Below are 14,109 nucleotides of genomic sequence, written 5' to 3' on the forward strand. Positions count from 1 at the left end.
TAGTGTATTACATTGCTGATATGTAATCTTTGCTAATACTTTATTTAAAAGTTTTGCATCAATATTCAATAAGGAGATTGATCTGTAATTTTCTTTCTATGTTTTGGATCTTCCTGGTCTAGGTATTAGTACCATATTTGTGCCATAAAAGGACTTTGGCAATATTCATTCTTTATTTATTTTTCCAAATAGTTTACAAAATATTGGAATTATTTGTTCTTTAAATGTTTGTTAGACCTCACTTGTGAATGCATTTGGTCCTGGAGATTTTTTCTCAGTGAGTTCATTAATGACATTCAATTTCTTCTTCTAAAATGGAACTATTTACGTCATTTATTTCTTATTCTGTTAATCTGGGGAATTCATATTTTAGTAAATATTAATCCATTTAATTAAATTGTCAGACTTTCTGCTCTGCAGTTGGGCAATATAGATCCTAATTATTGCTTTAATTTCTTGTTCATTGGTGGCATATTTACCCTTTTCATTTTTGATACTGATATGTTTCTTTTCTTTCCTTTTTCTGATGTAATTAACAAAAGGCTTATCTAATTTACTGGTTTTTTTCATGAAACCAACATTTAGTTTTATGTATTAGTTCAATAGTCTTTTTAATTTCTATGTTATTAATCTCTCTTTTGAGTTTCAGAATTTCTAATTTGATATTTAATTGGAGATTTTAAATTTGTTCTTTTGCTAGTTTTTTTTTTTTAGTTGCATGCCTAATTCACTGATATTCTCTTTATCTATTTTATCCATGTAGCTATTTAGAGATATAAAATTTCCTCTATGAACTATTTTGGCTGCACTCCATAGGTTTTTGTTTATTGTCTCATTTATGTCATTATATTGCATAAACTTATGCCTTGTTTCTGTGATTTGTTCTTTGAATCACTCATTTTTTAGAATTAGATTATTTCATTTCAATTGAGTTTTTAGTCTATCTTTACCTTTCTTCTTCTTGAGTATAATGTTTATTACATTCTTGTCTGAAAAGGAAGCATTATCTATTTCTGCTTTTCTGCATTTAATGGTGAGGGTCTTATGCCCAAATATATGGTATGTTTTTGCCTAGGTGCAACATATTATCAAGAAAAAACTTGTCTTCTTTTCTGCCCCTATTCAGTTTTCTCCAAACATCTAACATATCTAGGTTTTCCATAATTTTATTAACCTCCCTAGTTTCTTTCCTATTTATTTTGTGGTTAGATTGATCTGATTATGAGAGGAGAAGGTTAAGGTCCCCTGTATACTGTGAGTACAGTTTTGTTGTCTTTTTCTTCTTGAAACTAGTTTAAAATCTTCTCTAGGAATTTGTATGCTTTACTATTTCGTGCATACAATCTTCTGTCGTTATTCATTATTTATGGTACCATTTATCAAGATGTATAATTTTTCTTTGTCTCTTTTAGTAAGATCTATTTTCCTTTTACTTAATCTGAGATCATATTTGCTACTTCTTTATTCACTTCCTCTGAAGCCTAATAAATTCTGTTCTGGCCTTTTACCTTTACTCTGTGTAAATGTTTTTTTCTTGTTAACATATTTTAGAATTATGCTTTTTAACCACTCTTGTATTTCCTTCCATTTTATGCAAAAGTTCATCTCATTCACATTCAAAATTATGATTACCAGCTTTGTTTCCATACATCCTATTTTCTCTCCTGTATATACTTTGGTTCTCTCTTTCCACACTGTCTCTCCTTGGTAGTGTTTTTTACCTTCTCCACCTACTACATGATCCCCTATCACTCCTCCCCCTTCTATTAGTATTAGTAGTGTTTTCTAGACTATTGGTCCAGTCTTCCTTAATGATCTCTTGTAGAATACTATCCAAGTGCTTTTTTAGGTTATAGCCTTCAAATGGGCCAATGATTTCTAAATTTTCTCTCACGGATTTATTTTCTAGGTCCACAGTTTTTCCAATGAGGTATCTCATTTTTTTCTTCTAGTTTTTCATTGTTTTTAGATTTGTTTTGGCTTTGGTTTTGGGTTTTTTTGGCTCTTCTTGCTGACTCATAGTCACTAGTTTCCTTTTATCCTGTTCTAGTTTTTAATATGTGATTTCCCTTGTTAACTTTTGCATTTTTTTTCTGCATTTGATTGATTCTTCTTTTTAAAGAGTTTTTTTTTTTTTTCTTCAGGCAATTTTTTCCCCTTCTTTTTCTAAACTTCTGACTCTCTCAAGCATACTTACCATTTCCTTTCTCATTTTTCTTCTAACTTTTTTATTTGCCTTTTCCATAAAGCTTCATATCATTCTTTGAGATTTCTTCTGTGGTCATTTTGTCCTCATGTGAATCTGTGTTTTGGTCTGCCCTGTAATCATAGTAGCTTTCTATGTTCATGGTTCTTTTCTGTTTTTTGCTCATTTTTTTCCTTTTCTTTTGGGATTTCCCCTTTTTTTACTTTTATGGATGAACTCTGCTTTTGCAATAAAGGTAGAGTAGTCCCAAGCTTCCTGTTCAGTTCTCAGCCTTGGATTTGAGCACAAGTGTCCCTTGTATTTGCTTGCTCTTTTCAGGAAATAGAATGGTTTCCCAGAGTTTGCCTTCTGATCTGGGATTGGAAGGTGCTCCACTGATTTGCTTCTTTACTGAGCAATGCTTGAAAGTTTTAGTCACTGATTTGCTGTGATTAAGATCCTCTTTCCTGTTTTCCTAGAACCCATCTAAGCTAGACTGAACACTCTTTTTACTCCAGTGATACTGACCTTTCTTGAAGTTTTTTTCAGGCTATCTTGAGCTGGAGAGTGGTTTAATTCCATCAAACTTTATTCAGAGGCTTGGTTTCATGTAGTTTTCAAGAGAAACTTGCCATCTTGGTTCCCTCAGTGATTCTCAAGTTCTCTTACCTGGATCTATTTTTCTAGGCCAATTCTTGTTTGTTGTTATTGTTTTCCCAATTAGTTATTTTACATTTTCTTCTTTTTATGCTTTTGATTTTTTTTTTTTTTTATATATTTCATAGTCTTTAGTTTCTATTTTCTCAGTTATAGCTTTAAGGAAATATTTTGCAGTTAGATTTTGTACCTCCTTTTCCATTTGAGCAATTCTACTTTTAAAAGAGTTGTTTACTTCAATGGATTGTTCTTTACATTTTGCCAATTGTATTTTTAAGGAATTGTTTCATTCGGTCAATTTTTTTCCTTTCTTTTCTAAGCTGTTGATTAATTTTCCCCCATTTTTTCTTCTCTCCTTTTATTTATTTACTCATTTATTTATTTACCCATTCATTTATTCATTCATTCATTCACTTATTTATTTAGTTTATTTATTTATTCATTCATTCATTCATTCATTTACTTATTTATTCATTTATTCATTTAATTATTTGTTTATTTGCTTATTTATTTATTTATTTGTTTGTTTGTTTGTTTATTTATTTATTTAATTATTTTTAAATTATAGTTTTTATTTACCAGATATATGCATGGGGAATTTTATAGCATTGACAGGTGTCAAACATTTTGTTTTAATTTTTCCACTCCTTCCTCCCCTCCCCTCCCCCAGATAGCAGGCTGATCAATACATGTTAAATATGTTAAAGTATAAATTAAGTACAATATATGTATACATGTCCAAACAGTTATTTTGCTGTACAAAAAGAATCAGACTTTGAAATAGTGTACAATTAGCCTGTGAAGGAAAGCAAAAATGTAGGACAACAAAAATAGAGGGATTGGCAGTTATATATAGTGGTTCATAGTCATCTCCCAGAGTTCTTTTGCTGGGCATAGATGGTTCAATTCATTACTGCTCTATTGGAACTGATTTGGTTCATCTCATTGTTGAAGAGGGCCACGTCCATCAGAATTGATCATCATATAGTATTGTTGTTGAAGTATATAATGATCATCATATAGTATTGTTGTTGAAGTATATAATGATCTCTTGGTCCTGCTCATTTCACTCAGCTTCAGTTCATGTAAGTATCTCCAGGCCTTCCTGAAATCATCCTGTTGGTCATTTCTTACAGAACAATAATATTCCATAATATTTATATACTACAATTTATTCAGCCAATCTCCAATTGATGGGCATCCACATAGTTTCCAGTTTCTGGCCACCACAAAGAGGGCTGCCACAAACATTCTTGCACATACAGGTCTCTTTCCCTTCTTTAACATCTCTTTGGGATATAAGCCCAGTAGTAACACTGCTGGATCAAAGGATATGCACAGTTTTCATAACTTTTTGGGCACAGTTCCAAAGTGCGCTCCAGAATGGCTGGATGTATTCACAATTCCACCAACAATATATCAGTGTCCCTATTTTCCCATATCTTCTCCAACACTCTACATTATCTTTCCCTGTCATTCTAGCCAATCTGACAGGTATGTATTGGTATTTCAGAGTTGTCTTAATTTGCATTTCTCTGATTAATAATGACTTGGAACATCTTTTCATATGGCTAGAAATAGTTTCAATTTCTTCATCTGAGAATTGTCTGTTCATATTATTTGACCATTTATCAATTGGAGAATGGCTTCACTTCTTATCGATTAGAGTTAATTATCTATATATTTTGGAAATGAGGCCTTTATCAGAACCTTTTTCTATAAAAATGTTTTCCCAGTATATTTTTTTCCCTTCTAATCTTATCTGTATTAGTTTTGTTTGTTCTACTCCCGCCACTCAGGACAAACCTTTTCTGCTGATATTCCAGATTATCTTTGGCTGGTGAGTTATTGTACTCCCAATATTCCTCAACTTTACCAGGCTAGCACTATTTTTGAGGCTGATTTTAAAAATTGGTAATGAGGGTATGAAAGGAGCTTATAAAGTCATGTGTGCCTTCTCCACCATCTTGGCTCCACCTCCTTCTTCTATTTTTCTAATTTGACTTTTAAAATTCTTTTGAACTCTTACAATAAGACTTTTTGGGTTTAAGACTAAATCATATTTGCCTTTGAAATTTTTCATATACCTTACTCTTTCTTGTCTGAGTTAGTATGTTGAACTTCCTTTTAGCTATAATAGTTTTCTAGGATCAGTTTTTCCTTTTTGATGTTTCTTTTTTTAGGGGGAATAAGAAATTTTATGTAAAGAAAAGATATTATTCATCACCTGCCATTGTCTTTCAGAGTTTGGAAGTGCTACAGTAAGTTGTGATATTCCCCTTAAACTGTTACAGAAAGGAATTTGACATTTTATATATCTGGATTCTACTGAGCAAATCACTGGAGATAAAGCTTGTTATACTTTAGGGGGACATGACCAAGACTTTCCTAACTGTTAATGGAATTTGCATTATTGGCCCTGAAGGAATGTAGGAAACTGCTTCTTTCCTTTCATGTTAATGCCCCCTTAAATGAGAACACTGGGTTTACTGATCAATTAGTTTCGTTAATGAATTAATAATACTACCCCATTAAAATTCAGACTTTTTCATTTCTGTCTTCTTAGCCTAATCAATATTTAACATGGTAATTTACTTCTATAATTCTCAGTCCTTATTAAGCAGTTGTCATCATCATTGTTCTACATGTGACTCCTCCGTCAGCTAATATGTTACCACTGTTTCTACAATTCTTGTGGAAATTGACTTCATTTTCTAAATAACACTTTGCCTATTAAGTGGTTTTATGTTATGCATATAATAACATATGTACCTTTAAATGTAGTAATAATCACCTCTTTTTTTATTCCTTCCTTAATTGACTTTGGATTTTAAACAATGTTTTAACTACTTTGAGTCTAAAAGTAGTTGACTATAAAATATGATTATATTTTTATATTTTCACTACTTAAAAGATTTGTTGTTAGGAAAGTACTTGTAGATATAAAGTCCTATAGGTTGTAATACTATGACAGTAAATTCATTGCTACTGTTAGTGATTGAATTATTATCTCATTTCTATCATCTTTTCTTTGAAATTTAAAATAGAAAGGGCCTAACTTACTATCTATATATAATTATAAAGTTGATATTTTATGGTCTATTTTGCAAGTTCTTTTTTTCATACTTAAATGACAGTATGAACAAGTAAACTGATCTTTTATGGATTTACTAAAAGCATCATCAAGTAACTATAATAGCACATATGATAGGTATTTTCTCTATCATAATTTGTCTTCATAATAAGACTCTAAACATTTAATATTTTTCTTTTTTTATTTTGTAGTTTAAAAGATCTGATATGACAAAAACTATCAAAATATTTTTTCTTAACATTTTATCTCACCAGTCATGGTTAATTTAATATTTTGAAATTGTATCTCCAGTATCTAGCATATCATAAATGTTCAACATATACTTGTCAATTCCTGACCCAGCCATATTCATAAGGTGCTTCTTTCAATTGCTCTATTAACAAATATTTATTGCACACCTAGTGTATCCCAGGCAATGTGCTAAGTGTTGAGTATACATAGACAAAATAATAATGAAGAGATTATAGCAATATATCGCCCTAATATCCTACTAGGCCAAGGGAGGATTTATACCAAGAACTCAGGACAGGTGAAATATTAGGAAAACTATCAATATAGTTGATTATAACATCAATAAAACAACCCAAAATCCTGGAAGTACTTATTTCAACTGAAGCTGAGTGAAGTAAACAAAATCAGAGAATATTGTACACAGTAATAACAACTGTGATAGACTTGATTCTCATCAACAATATGATGTTTCAAGGCAATTATCAGAGGCACAGGATCGAAGATGCCATCCACATTGAAAGAGAGAATTATAAAGACAGAAACTGAATTCAAATATAGTATTGTTGTTCTTATTTGTTCCCTCCAACGCTTTTTGGTCTGATTTTTCTTGTACAACACAACAAATATGAAAATGTTTAAAAGAATTATACAAATTAACCTAAATGAGATTGCTTGCTTTCTTGGTAAAAGAAGAATTAAGGCAAAGAGGATGGAAATGAGAAATACAAAGTCTTAGAAAAATGAATGTTGAAAATATCTTTACATGTATTTGGAAAATAAAATGCTATTTAAAAAAATAAATCTTATGATTAACTCAACAGATGAGGCAAAAGCTTTTACCAAATACAGCATCCATTCCTATTAAATAAAGAAAAAAAGAAAAAAAAAAGAAACACTAGAGAGCAATTGCTTAAAGTTAAATCAAGTTAATATTGTTAAAACAATAATTCTACTTTAATTTGCTAATTTTATCACAGACAAAAAAAAATACAATCAGAAAAAGTAATAATAAAACTCACCCAGAAGAACAAAAGTCAAAAACATCAAGGACATTAATGAAAAAAATGCAAATCAGCATGGCCTAACCATATTTATCACTTTGAGCTTGATACTCTCCTTATATTTATAGATTTTATAATGGCATTTAAAAATTATTTATGTTTAATGCACATTACTTTATGAATCCTATTAGGAGAGAAAAAAATCATAGCAAATAGTAAATATTAAAAACTGAAAAAATGAAGTGAACATAGTATGTGTTGATTTACCTACAGTCTCCATAGTTGTTGTAATTTACCTAGCACTGGAGATTTTCGTTAGTGACTTTTTCAAATTCTTTTTCTAAAATGTGACTATTTTTGTAACTTATTTCCTCATCTGTTAGTGTGGCAACTGGCATTATTTTAAACATTCAACCATTTCATTTAGATTGCTGCCCTACAGTTGAGCAAAATAGATCCTAATTACTGCTTTAATTTTTTTTTTTTTTTTTTTTTTGGCAGTAAATTCACTCTTTTCATTTTTGATGCTGGTGATTTGTTTTATTTTTTTCTTTTTTTCCTGAGGAAATTAATCAAAGATTCATCTATTTTGTTATTTTTTTAAAATAAAACTCTTAAATTTATTCATTAGTTCAATACTTTCCTTAACTTCAATTTTATTCATCTCTCTCTTAAGTTTCAGAATTTCTAATTTGGTATTTAGGGGGATTTTTAATTTTAAGATGCATTTCAATTTACTGACCTCCTCTTTCTCTGTTTTATTCATCTAGCTATTTTATGTTTTTAAATATAAATTTATATATTTTATTTTTATAATAAAATATCATTTTATTATAGTAATATTATAGCATATATTTTAAACATTAAAATATATAAATATATTAAAATAAAATAAAATATTTTATTTTTATTTATTTGTATCTAAATAAAAATTTTATATATATATATATATATATGTATATATATATATATATATATATTTCTAAATAAAAATAAAAATAAATTTCTTTAAGAGCTGCTTTGTCTACATTCCATAGATTTTTTGTGTTGTCTCATTGCTGTTATTCTCTTGGATGAAATTATGCATTGTTTCTGTGATTTATTGTTTTATCTACTTATTCTTTAGAATTAAATTATTTCATCTCCAATGGGTATTGAGTGTATCTTTCCCTTTCTCTTGATTGAATTGTTTTTTATTGTATTGTTGTCTAAAAAGGAAACATTTACTATTTCTGCTTTTCTGCATTTAATTATGAGTTCTTATGCCCTAATATATGGTCAATTTTTGTGTAGGTACCACATAAAGCCAAGAAAATGGTATATTCCTTTCTGTCCCTATTAAATTTTCTCCAGAGATCTAATATAGCTAATTTTTGTTTGTTTGTTTGTTTTTTGTTTTGTTTTTTTTTTTTAACCTTCCTAGTTTCTTTCTTGTTTATTTTGTGATTAGATTTGTCTGATTCTGAGAGGGGAAGTTTGAGGTCTACCCTTTTGAGTATTGTTTTGTTGTCTAAATCTTCTCTAAGAATTTGCCTGCTGTACCAATTGGTGCATACACATTTAATATCATTACTACTTCATTATTTATGGTACCATTTATCAAGATGTACTTTATCTTTTTTAAAAAAGATCTATTTTACTTTTACTTTATCTGAGATCATAGTTGCTACCTCTCCTTTTTTTTTAACTTCAGCTGAAGCATAATACATTCTGTTTCAGCCTTTTACCTTTACTCTGTGCATGTCTCTCTGTGTCAAAAGTCTTTCTTGCAAATAACATATTTTAGGATTATGTTTTTAATCCACTCTGCTATTTGCTTCTGTTTTATGGAAGAATTCATCCTGTTCTCTCTTTCTACCCTGTCCCTTCTTAGAGGTGGTGGTGTTTTTTTTTTTTTTTTTTTTTTTTTTTTTTAACCTATCCTACCCAATAAATGATCAACTATCACCTCTCCCCCTTCAATTAGTAGTGTTTTTTTTTTTTTAACTATTGCACCCATTATCTTATCTTCTATCATTCCTTCCTCCTCTTACCTTTTCCCTTAGTGTTTCTTCCCTCCCTTCTATTCTGTCTCTCCCTTTTCTTTATTTTTTTCTCCTCTTACTTCTTTATAGGGTTAGATACATTTCTATAGCCAACTGAATGATTAATATCTATCCTATTAGAAGCAAAACTTATCTGATCAAGTGTAGAGGGCTCAAACTCTGAAAAGGTGTACTTGAACCAAAACAGCAGAGTCCTTAAGGCTACTCAATGTAAGATAATGGACTTATAAACATATACTTAGAGAATATGATGATGTGATGGCTCTACTCAGGATTGGCACCTGCTGAATGTGGTGTGATGAGGTAATCTTAGGGAAGGACTGGAGTGCTGAGGGAGAGAGTGAGAATATCTCTGCCTCATCATGCTCAGCAGGAAGGACTTCAGGCTCTAGACTCTGGAGTCCAGAATCCATCTTTGATGAGCCATGTGGCAGCTTGCCTGCCTCCTTCATTTCTCCTCCTAAAGACCAAGATGACTGATATTGACTCTGACTGATCCTAAGGCCCTCCAGAGAGCTATCCTGGACATTACATTCAAGCTTCAGACAATACTCATCCCCTTCCCTTCTTTCCCTCAATTGTAATAGGTCTTTTGTGCTTCTTAATGTGAATTAATTGTCCCATTGTATATATATTTATTCCCTTTCCTCTTTTTTCAGTGGATTTTTTTTCATCACTTAATATCTTTTTATTTGATATCATCATATCAGAGTTCATTCACAACCATGCCCTCAGTTCATGTGATGCTCTCCTCCAAATACAATTCTCAAAAGTTACAGATATAATTTTCTCACTTAGGGATGGAAGCAGTTTAATCTGCAAATAATATATATTTCCCCCCATTCACAATTTTTTTTTGCTTTCTTTGAGCCCTGTGTTTGTAGATTAAATTTTCTGTTTAATTCTGTTTTTTTTTTTTTTTTCAATATAAATAATTGAAAGTCTCTTACTTCATGGAATCCCAATGGCTTCCCCTAAAAGATGATGCTGAGTCTTACTGGGTAGTTAATTTTTGTTTATAATCCTAGGTTCTTTGTCTGCTAGAATATTACATTGCAGGCCCTCCCATCCTTTATTGTATATGCTGACACATCATGGGGTAATCCTAACTATTGTTTTTTGTTTTTGTTTTTGTTTTTTGATATTTGAATTGTTTTTGTCTCACAGCTTGCAATAATTTTTTCTTGAGATTGTAGTTCTGGAATTTTATAACAATGTTTCTTAGTGTTTTCTTTGTGGGATCTCTTTCCAGGGATGTTTCATGAATTCTTTCAATGAGCATTTTCCCCTCTAAAATATCAGGGCAGTTTTCATGAATGATCTCTTGAAAAATACTATCTGAGCTCTTTTTTTTATTATTATAGCCTTCAAGTAGACCAATAATTTCTATATTTTCTCTCCTTTATCTATTTTCCAGGTTGATTATTTTTCCAATGAGATATTACACATTTTCTTCCATTGTTTTTTTTTTTTTTTTTTTTTAGTTTGTACAACTGATTCTTGCAGTCTCACAAAGTCATTAGCTTCCATTTGCTTTGTTCTAATTTTTAATCTATAGTTTACTTCAGTTAGCTTTTGAATCTCTTTTTCTACTTTGTTAATTCTATTTTTTAAGGAGATGTTTTCTTCAGTGGATTTTTTTCCCTTCCTTTTCTAAGCTGTTGATTCTCTCATGCATAGCTCTTATTCCCATTCCCATTTTTCTTCTACCTCTCTTATTTGTCTTTTTAAAGTATTTTGTAAGCACTTCCAAGAAGCCTCTTTGGACTCAAGACCAATTCATATCACTTTTTAAGATTTCTTCTGTGGACATTTTTGTTCTGCCCTGTCACCATAGTAGCTTTCTATGGTCAGTGTTCTTTTCTAAGTCTTGCTCATTTTTTTTCCTTTTCTTTTGGTATTTCCTTTTTTTACTTTATGGTTGAACTCTGCTACTGTGCTAAAAGGGCCCCAAGCTTCAGGTGCATCTCTGAACCTTAGCTTTGAGCACAAGTTGCCTTTTGTTTGTAGTGTATAGTTTTGCCTGCTCTTTTCAGGAAACTGCCTGGTTTCCCACAGTTTTCTTTCTGAGCTGCTCGACAGATTTACTCTTCTATTGAAGTAGGACAAAGGGTCCCTTTTTCTGATGCACTGTGATTAAGCCCAACTTACTGGCTTTCTCTGTGTCTATCTGATCTGGAGTGACCAGATGTTGATGTTTTGCCAGTCTGTTGATGTGGAGAGTGATTTCATTCCATTAGACTCTGTGTCTAATATTATTAATGATGATATTAATAGAGGTTATTTTTTATATTGTATAAGGAAATGTGAATTTCCATAACCTAATGAAAATTTTTTGAATGAAATGCATGTTATTATAAAATCATGCAAAAGATCAAATCAAAGTTTAAGATAAATAGATGGAAATTAAAATAATCATATGAAAAATTCTTTACTTGTTTATAGATTTCACATTGCCACTAAACTTTATATAATGGTAACCACTTTTTTCTACTTTGATGTATCACAGAATGATATCTTGAATTATCTGAAAAGATTAATGAAATATTTCTTTTTTCAACTACATGGTTACATGAAGTGGAATTTTCTTCATTTTTTTTTTCAATAAAAGTAGTATATTTCAAGATTGCAAAGATGCCATAATTACAGAAGCTGATATGAGAATTAAGCCATTTTCTATTCATTAAAGTGATGTGCAAAAACAGAAATGAAACAATGACATTTCACACTAAAGTTTTTGGAGAATTTGCTATTTTTTCATAAAATATTACTATATTTTTATATTACTATATTACCATTAATATATTACTATATTACTACATATTGATTTATTATTTTAATGAATTAATATTTTATATGATCAGTTTTGATTTAAAATTTTGCAAATGTGTACAAATATAATTACCATACACTAAAGTTTTTAGGTGCACAATATCAAATTTTTAAACAATGTAAAGGATTTATGAGATGACAAAGATTGAGAACCTCAAGCTAGAGTTACTTAGTTAAGTATTATTAAATATATTATTGAACAATTTACTTTTCTTTTTTTGTTGATTTGTTCCGTTTCAAAAATAAGTGTTAAATTATTTTTCCTTTTTGAATATTCCATGCTTTTATTTGTAATTAGCTGGTTTTTTCACTGAGTCAATTTGAGGGACTCCTTTTAAACTTTCTTTTAAAACCCTAAGTATAAGGAAGACAATTAAAGTAACTGTGCATGTGCTCATTGATTTTCTACATGTTATAGATAGCCTGTATAAGATGGGGACAATGCATGTTCATTCACCTCATTTCCTAATTTGATGCATGGATCAATCAAAATACTCATGGATAAATTGTAGTAGAACTAATCCTATTTACCCATGATTATAGTATATGATCAAAATATCTTTTCTCTTGTAAGAAAGACAATTCTTGTCTATAAAAAGCCAGCACAGCTTGAATGGAACAGGCCCTCCAATGCTTTTCTGCCTTAAAAAGTTGAATAATTTTTTTTTAATTTGATGAGTTTGTTTTATGGTTTTGGTTATAATTATGTAACATATTATATAATAGGCTTTATAGTTAATTCATCTTCTTAATACCCTCATTGCGAATGTAATTTGAGCAGAAGGATTAGGCTTTAGGCTTTATTTCACTCATATATTCTTAAAGCCAAGTATAGTAAATGGCATATAATAACTATTTAACATGTTTATTGAATGCAGTCTTGAGGTGTTTGTTTTATTTCTGTGCCATAGTACTAACAAGATGGCTACCTTGAAACATCTTTTAGCTCTATTTCTAAAAAAAGACAGAAAAAGAGATTTCATATCATTTTCAGTTGAAGCCAAACAACAAGAGAGGAGAGAGATAGAAACAGAGAAAGAAGAAAGAGAGAAGAGAGAAGACGAAAGAAAGGAAGAAAAGCAATAGGAGGGGAAAGAGAAGGAGTAGGAAGAGGAGGAAGAAGAGGAGAACTCGGAGGAGGATGAGGAAGACAAGAACTACAAGAACTACAACAACAACAAACTGGATAAGAACGAGTGTTTGTTTCTGACTCAAAAATTCTAATCTTTAAATCTTTCCTAAGCATTCCTCCCCAAGACACTTCACTTTCTAGTCAGAGAATAACAAAACATGTTTTGGGCTAGGGCCTAGGACTCACTTCTTTTGTTTCAAAGACTTTACAAATTACATTCTTTTCACCACCTCCATCTTCATTTGAGTGATAGACTGATTCAGCCTAGTCACATGTAGGACCAGACCTTAAAACCCCACAAAAAATCAGAGACACTAGATTAAAAATTCTTCTTTCTCATCTTCAGTTTTACAAAAAGCAGAAGTAGATAAGAATTCAATCTAGCCTCAGAAAGAAGAGATCCAAGGATAAACACTGGGAGATTGTGAAGGGGATACTGTATATTTATTTCAGAACTGGAAGACAGGAGCCTGAAACATACCAAGACCTAGTATATTCTCTACAGATTCTACTTAGGATAGATTTTAAGGCAGTTGAACTGTAAATCTTGTCAAAAGTGAGTATTCCGAGATGATTCAAACCAATTCCAACTGTTCAATGATGAAAAGGGCCATCTACACCCAAAGAGGACTGTGGGAGCTGAGTGAGGACCATAATATAGCACTCACTCTTTCTGTTATTTGCTTGCATTTTGTTTTCTTTCCCAGTTTTTTTTTTTCCTTCTTAATCCATTTTTTCTTGTGCAGCAAGATACCTGTAAAATATGTATACATATATTGGGTTTAACATATATTTAAACATATTTAACTTGTATTAGACTACTTGGCTTCTAGGGGAAGGGATGAAGGGAAGGAGAGGATAATTTAGAACAGAAGGCTTTGCAAGGGTCAATGATCAAAAATTACCCATGCATATGTTTTGTAAATAAAAAG

The 14,109-nt window shown here is 30.7% G+C and overlaps 1 long non-coding RNA gene across 1 annotated transcript in view; it reads right to left on the reverse strand.

The window, feature by feature from the left end:
- Window positions 1-13,759, reverse strand: part of LOC141564917 (uncharacterized) — a 50,278-nt gene extending 36,519 nt beyond the window's left edge. Inside the window, exon 1 of the long non-coding RNA XR_012488804.1 lies at window positions 13,659-13,759. This is a non-coding gene — a long non-coding RNA (uncharacterized LOC141564917). The remainder of the gene's footprint in view (window positions 1-13,658) is intronic.
- Between the last annotated feature and the right edge of the window lie 350 nt (window positions 13,760-14,109).

The sequence above is a fragment of the Sminthopsis crassicaudata genome, chromosome 3 (assembly GCF_048593235.1).
Source record: "Sminthopsis crassicaudata isolate SCR6 chromosome 3, ASM4859323v1, whole genome shotgun sequence".
Lineage (NCBI taxonomy): Eukaryota > Metazoa > Chordata > Mammalia > Dasyuromorphia > Dasyuridae > Sminthopsis > Sminthopsis crassicaudata.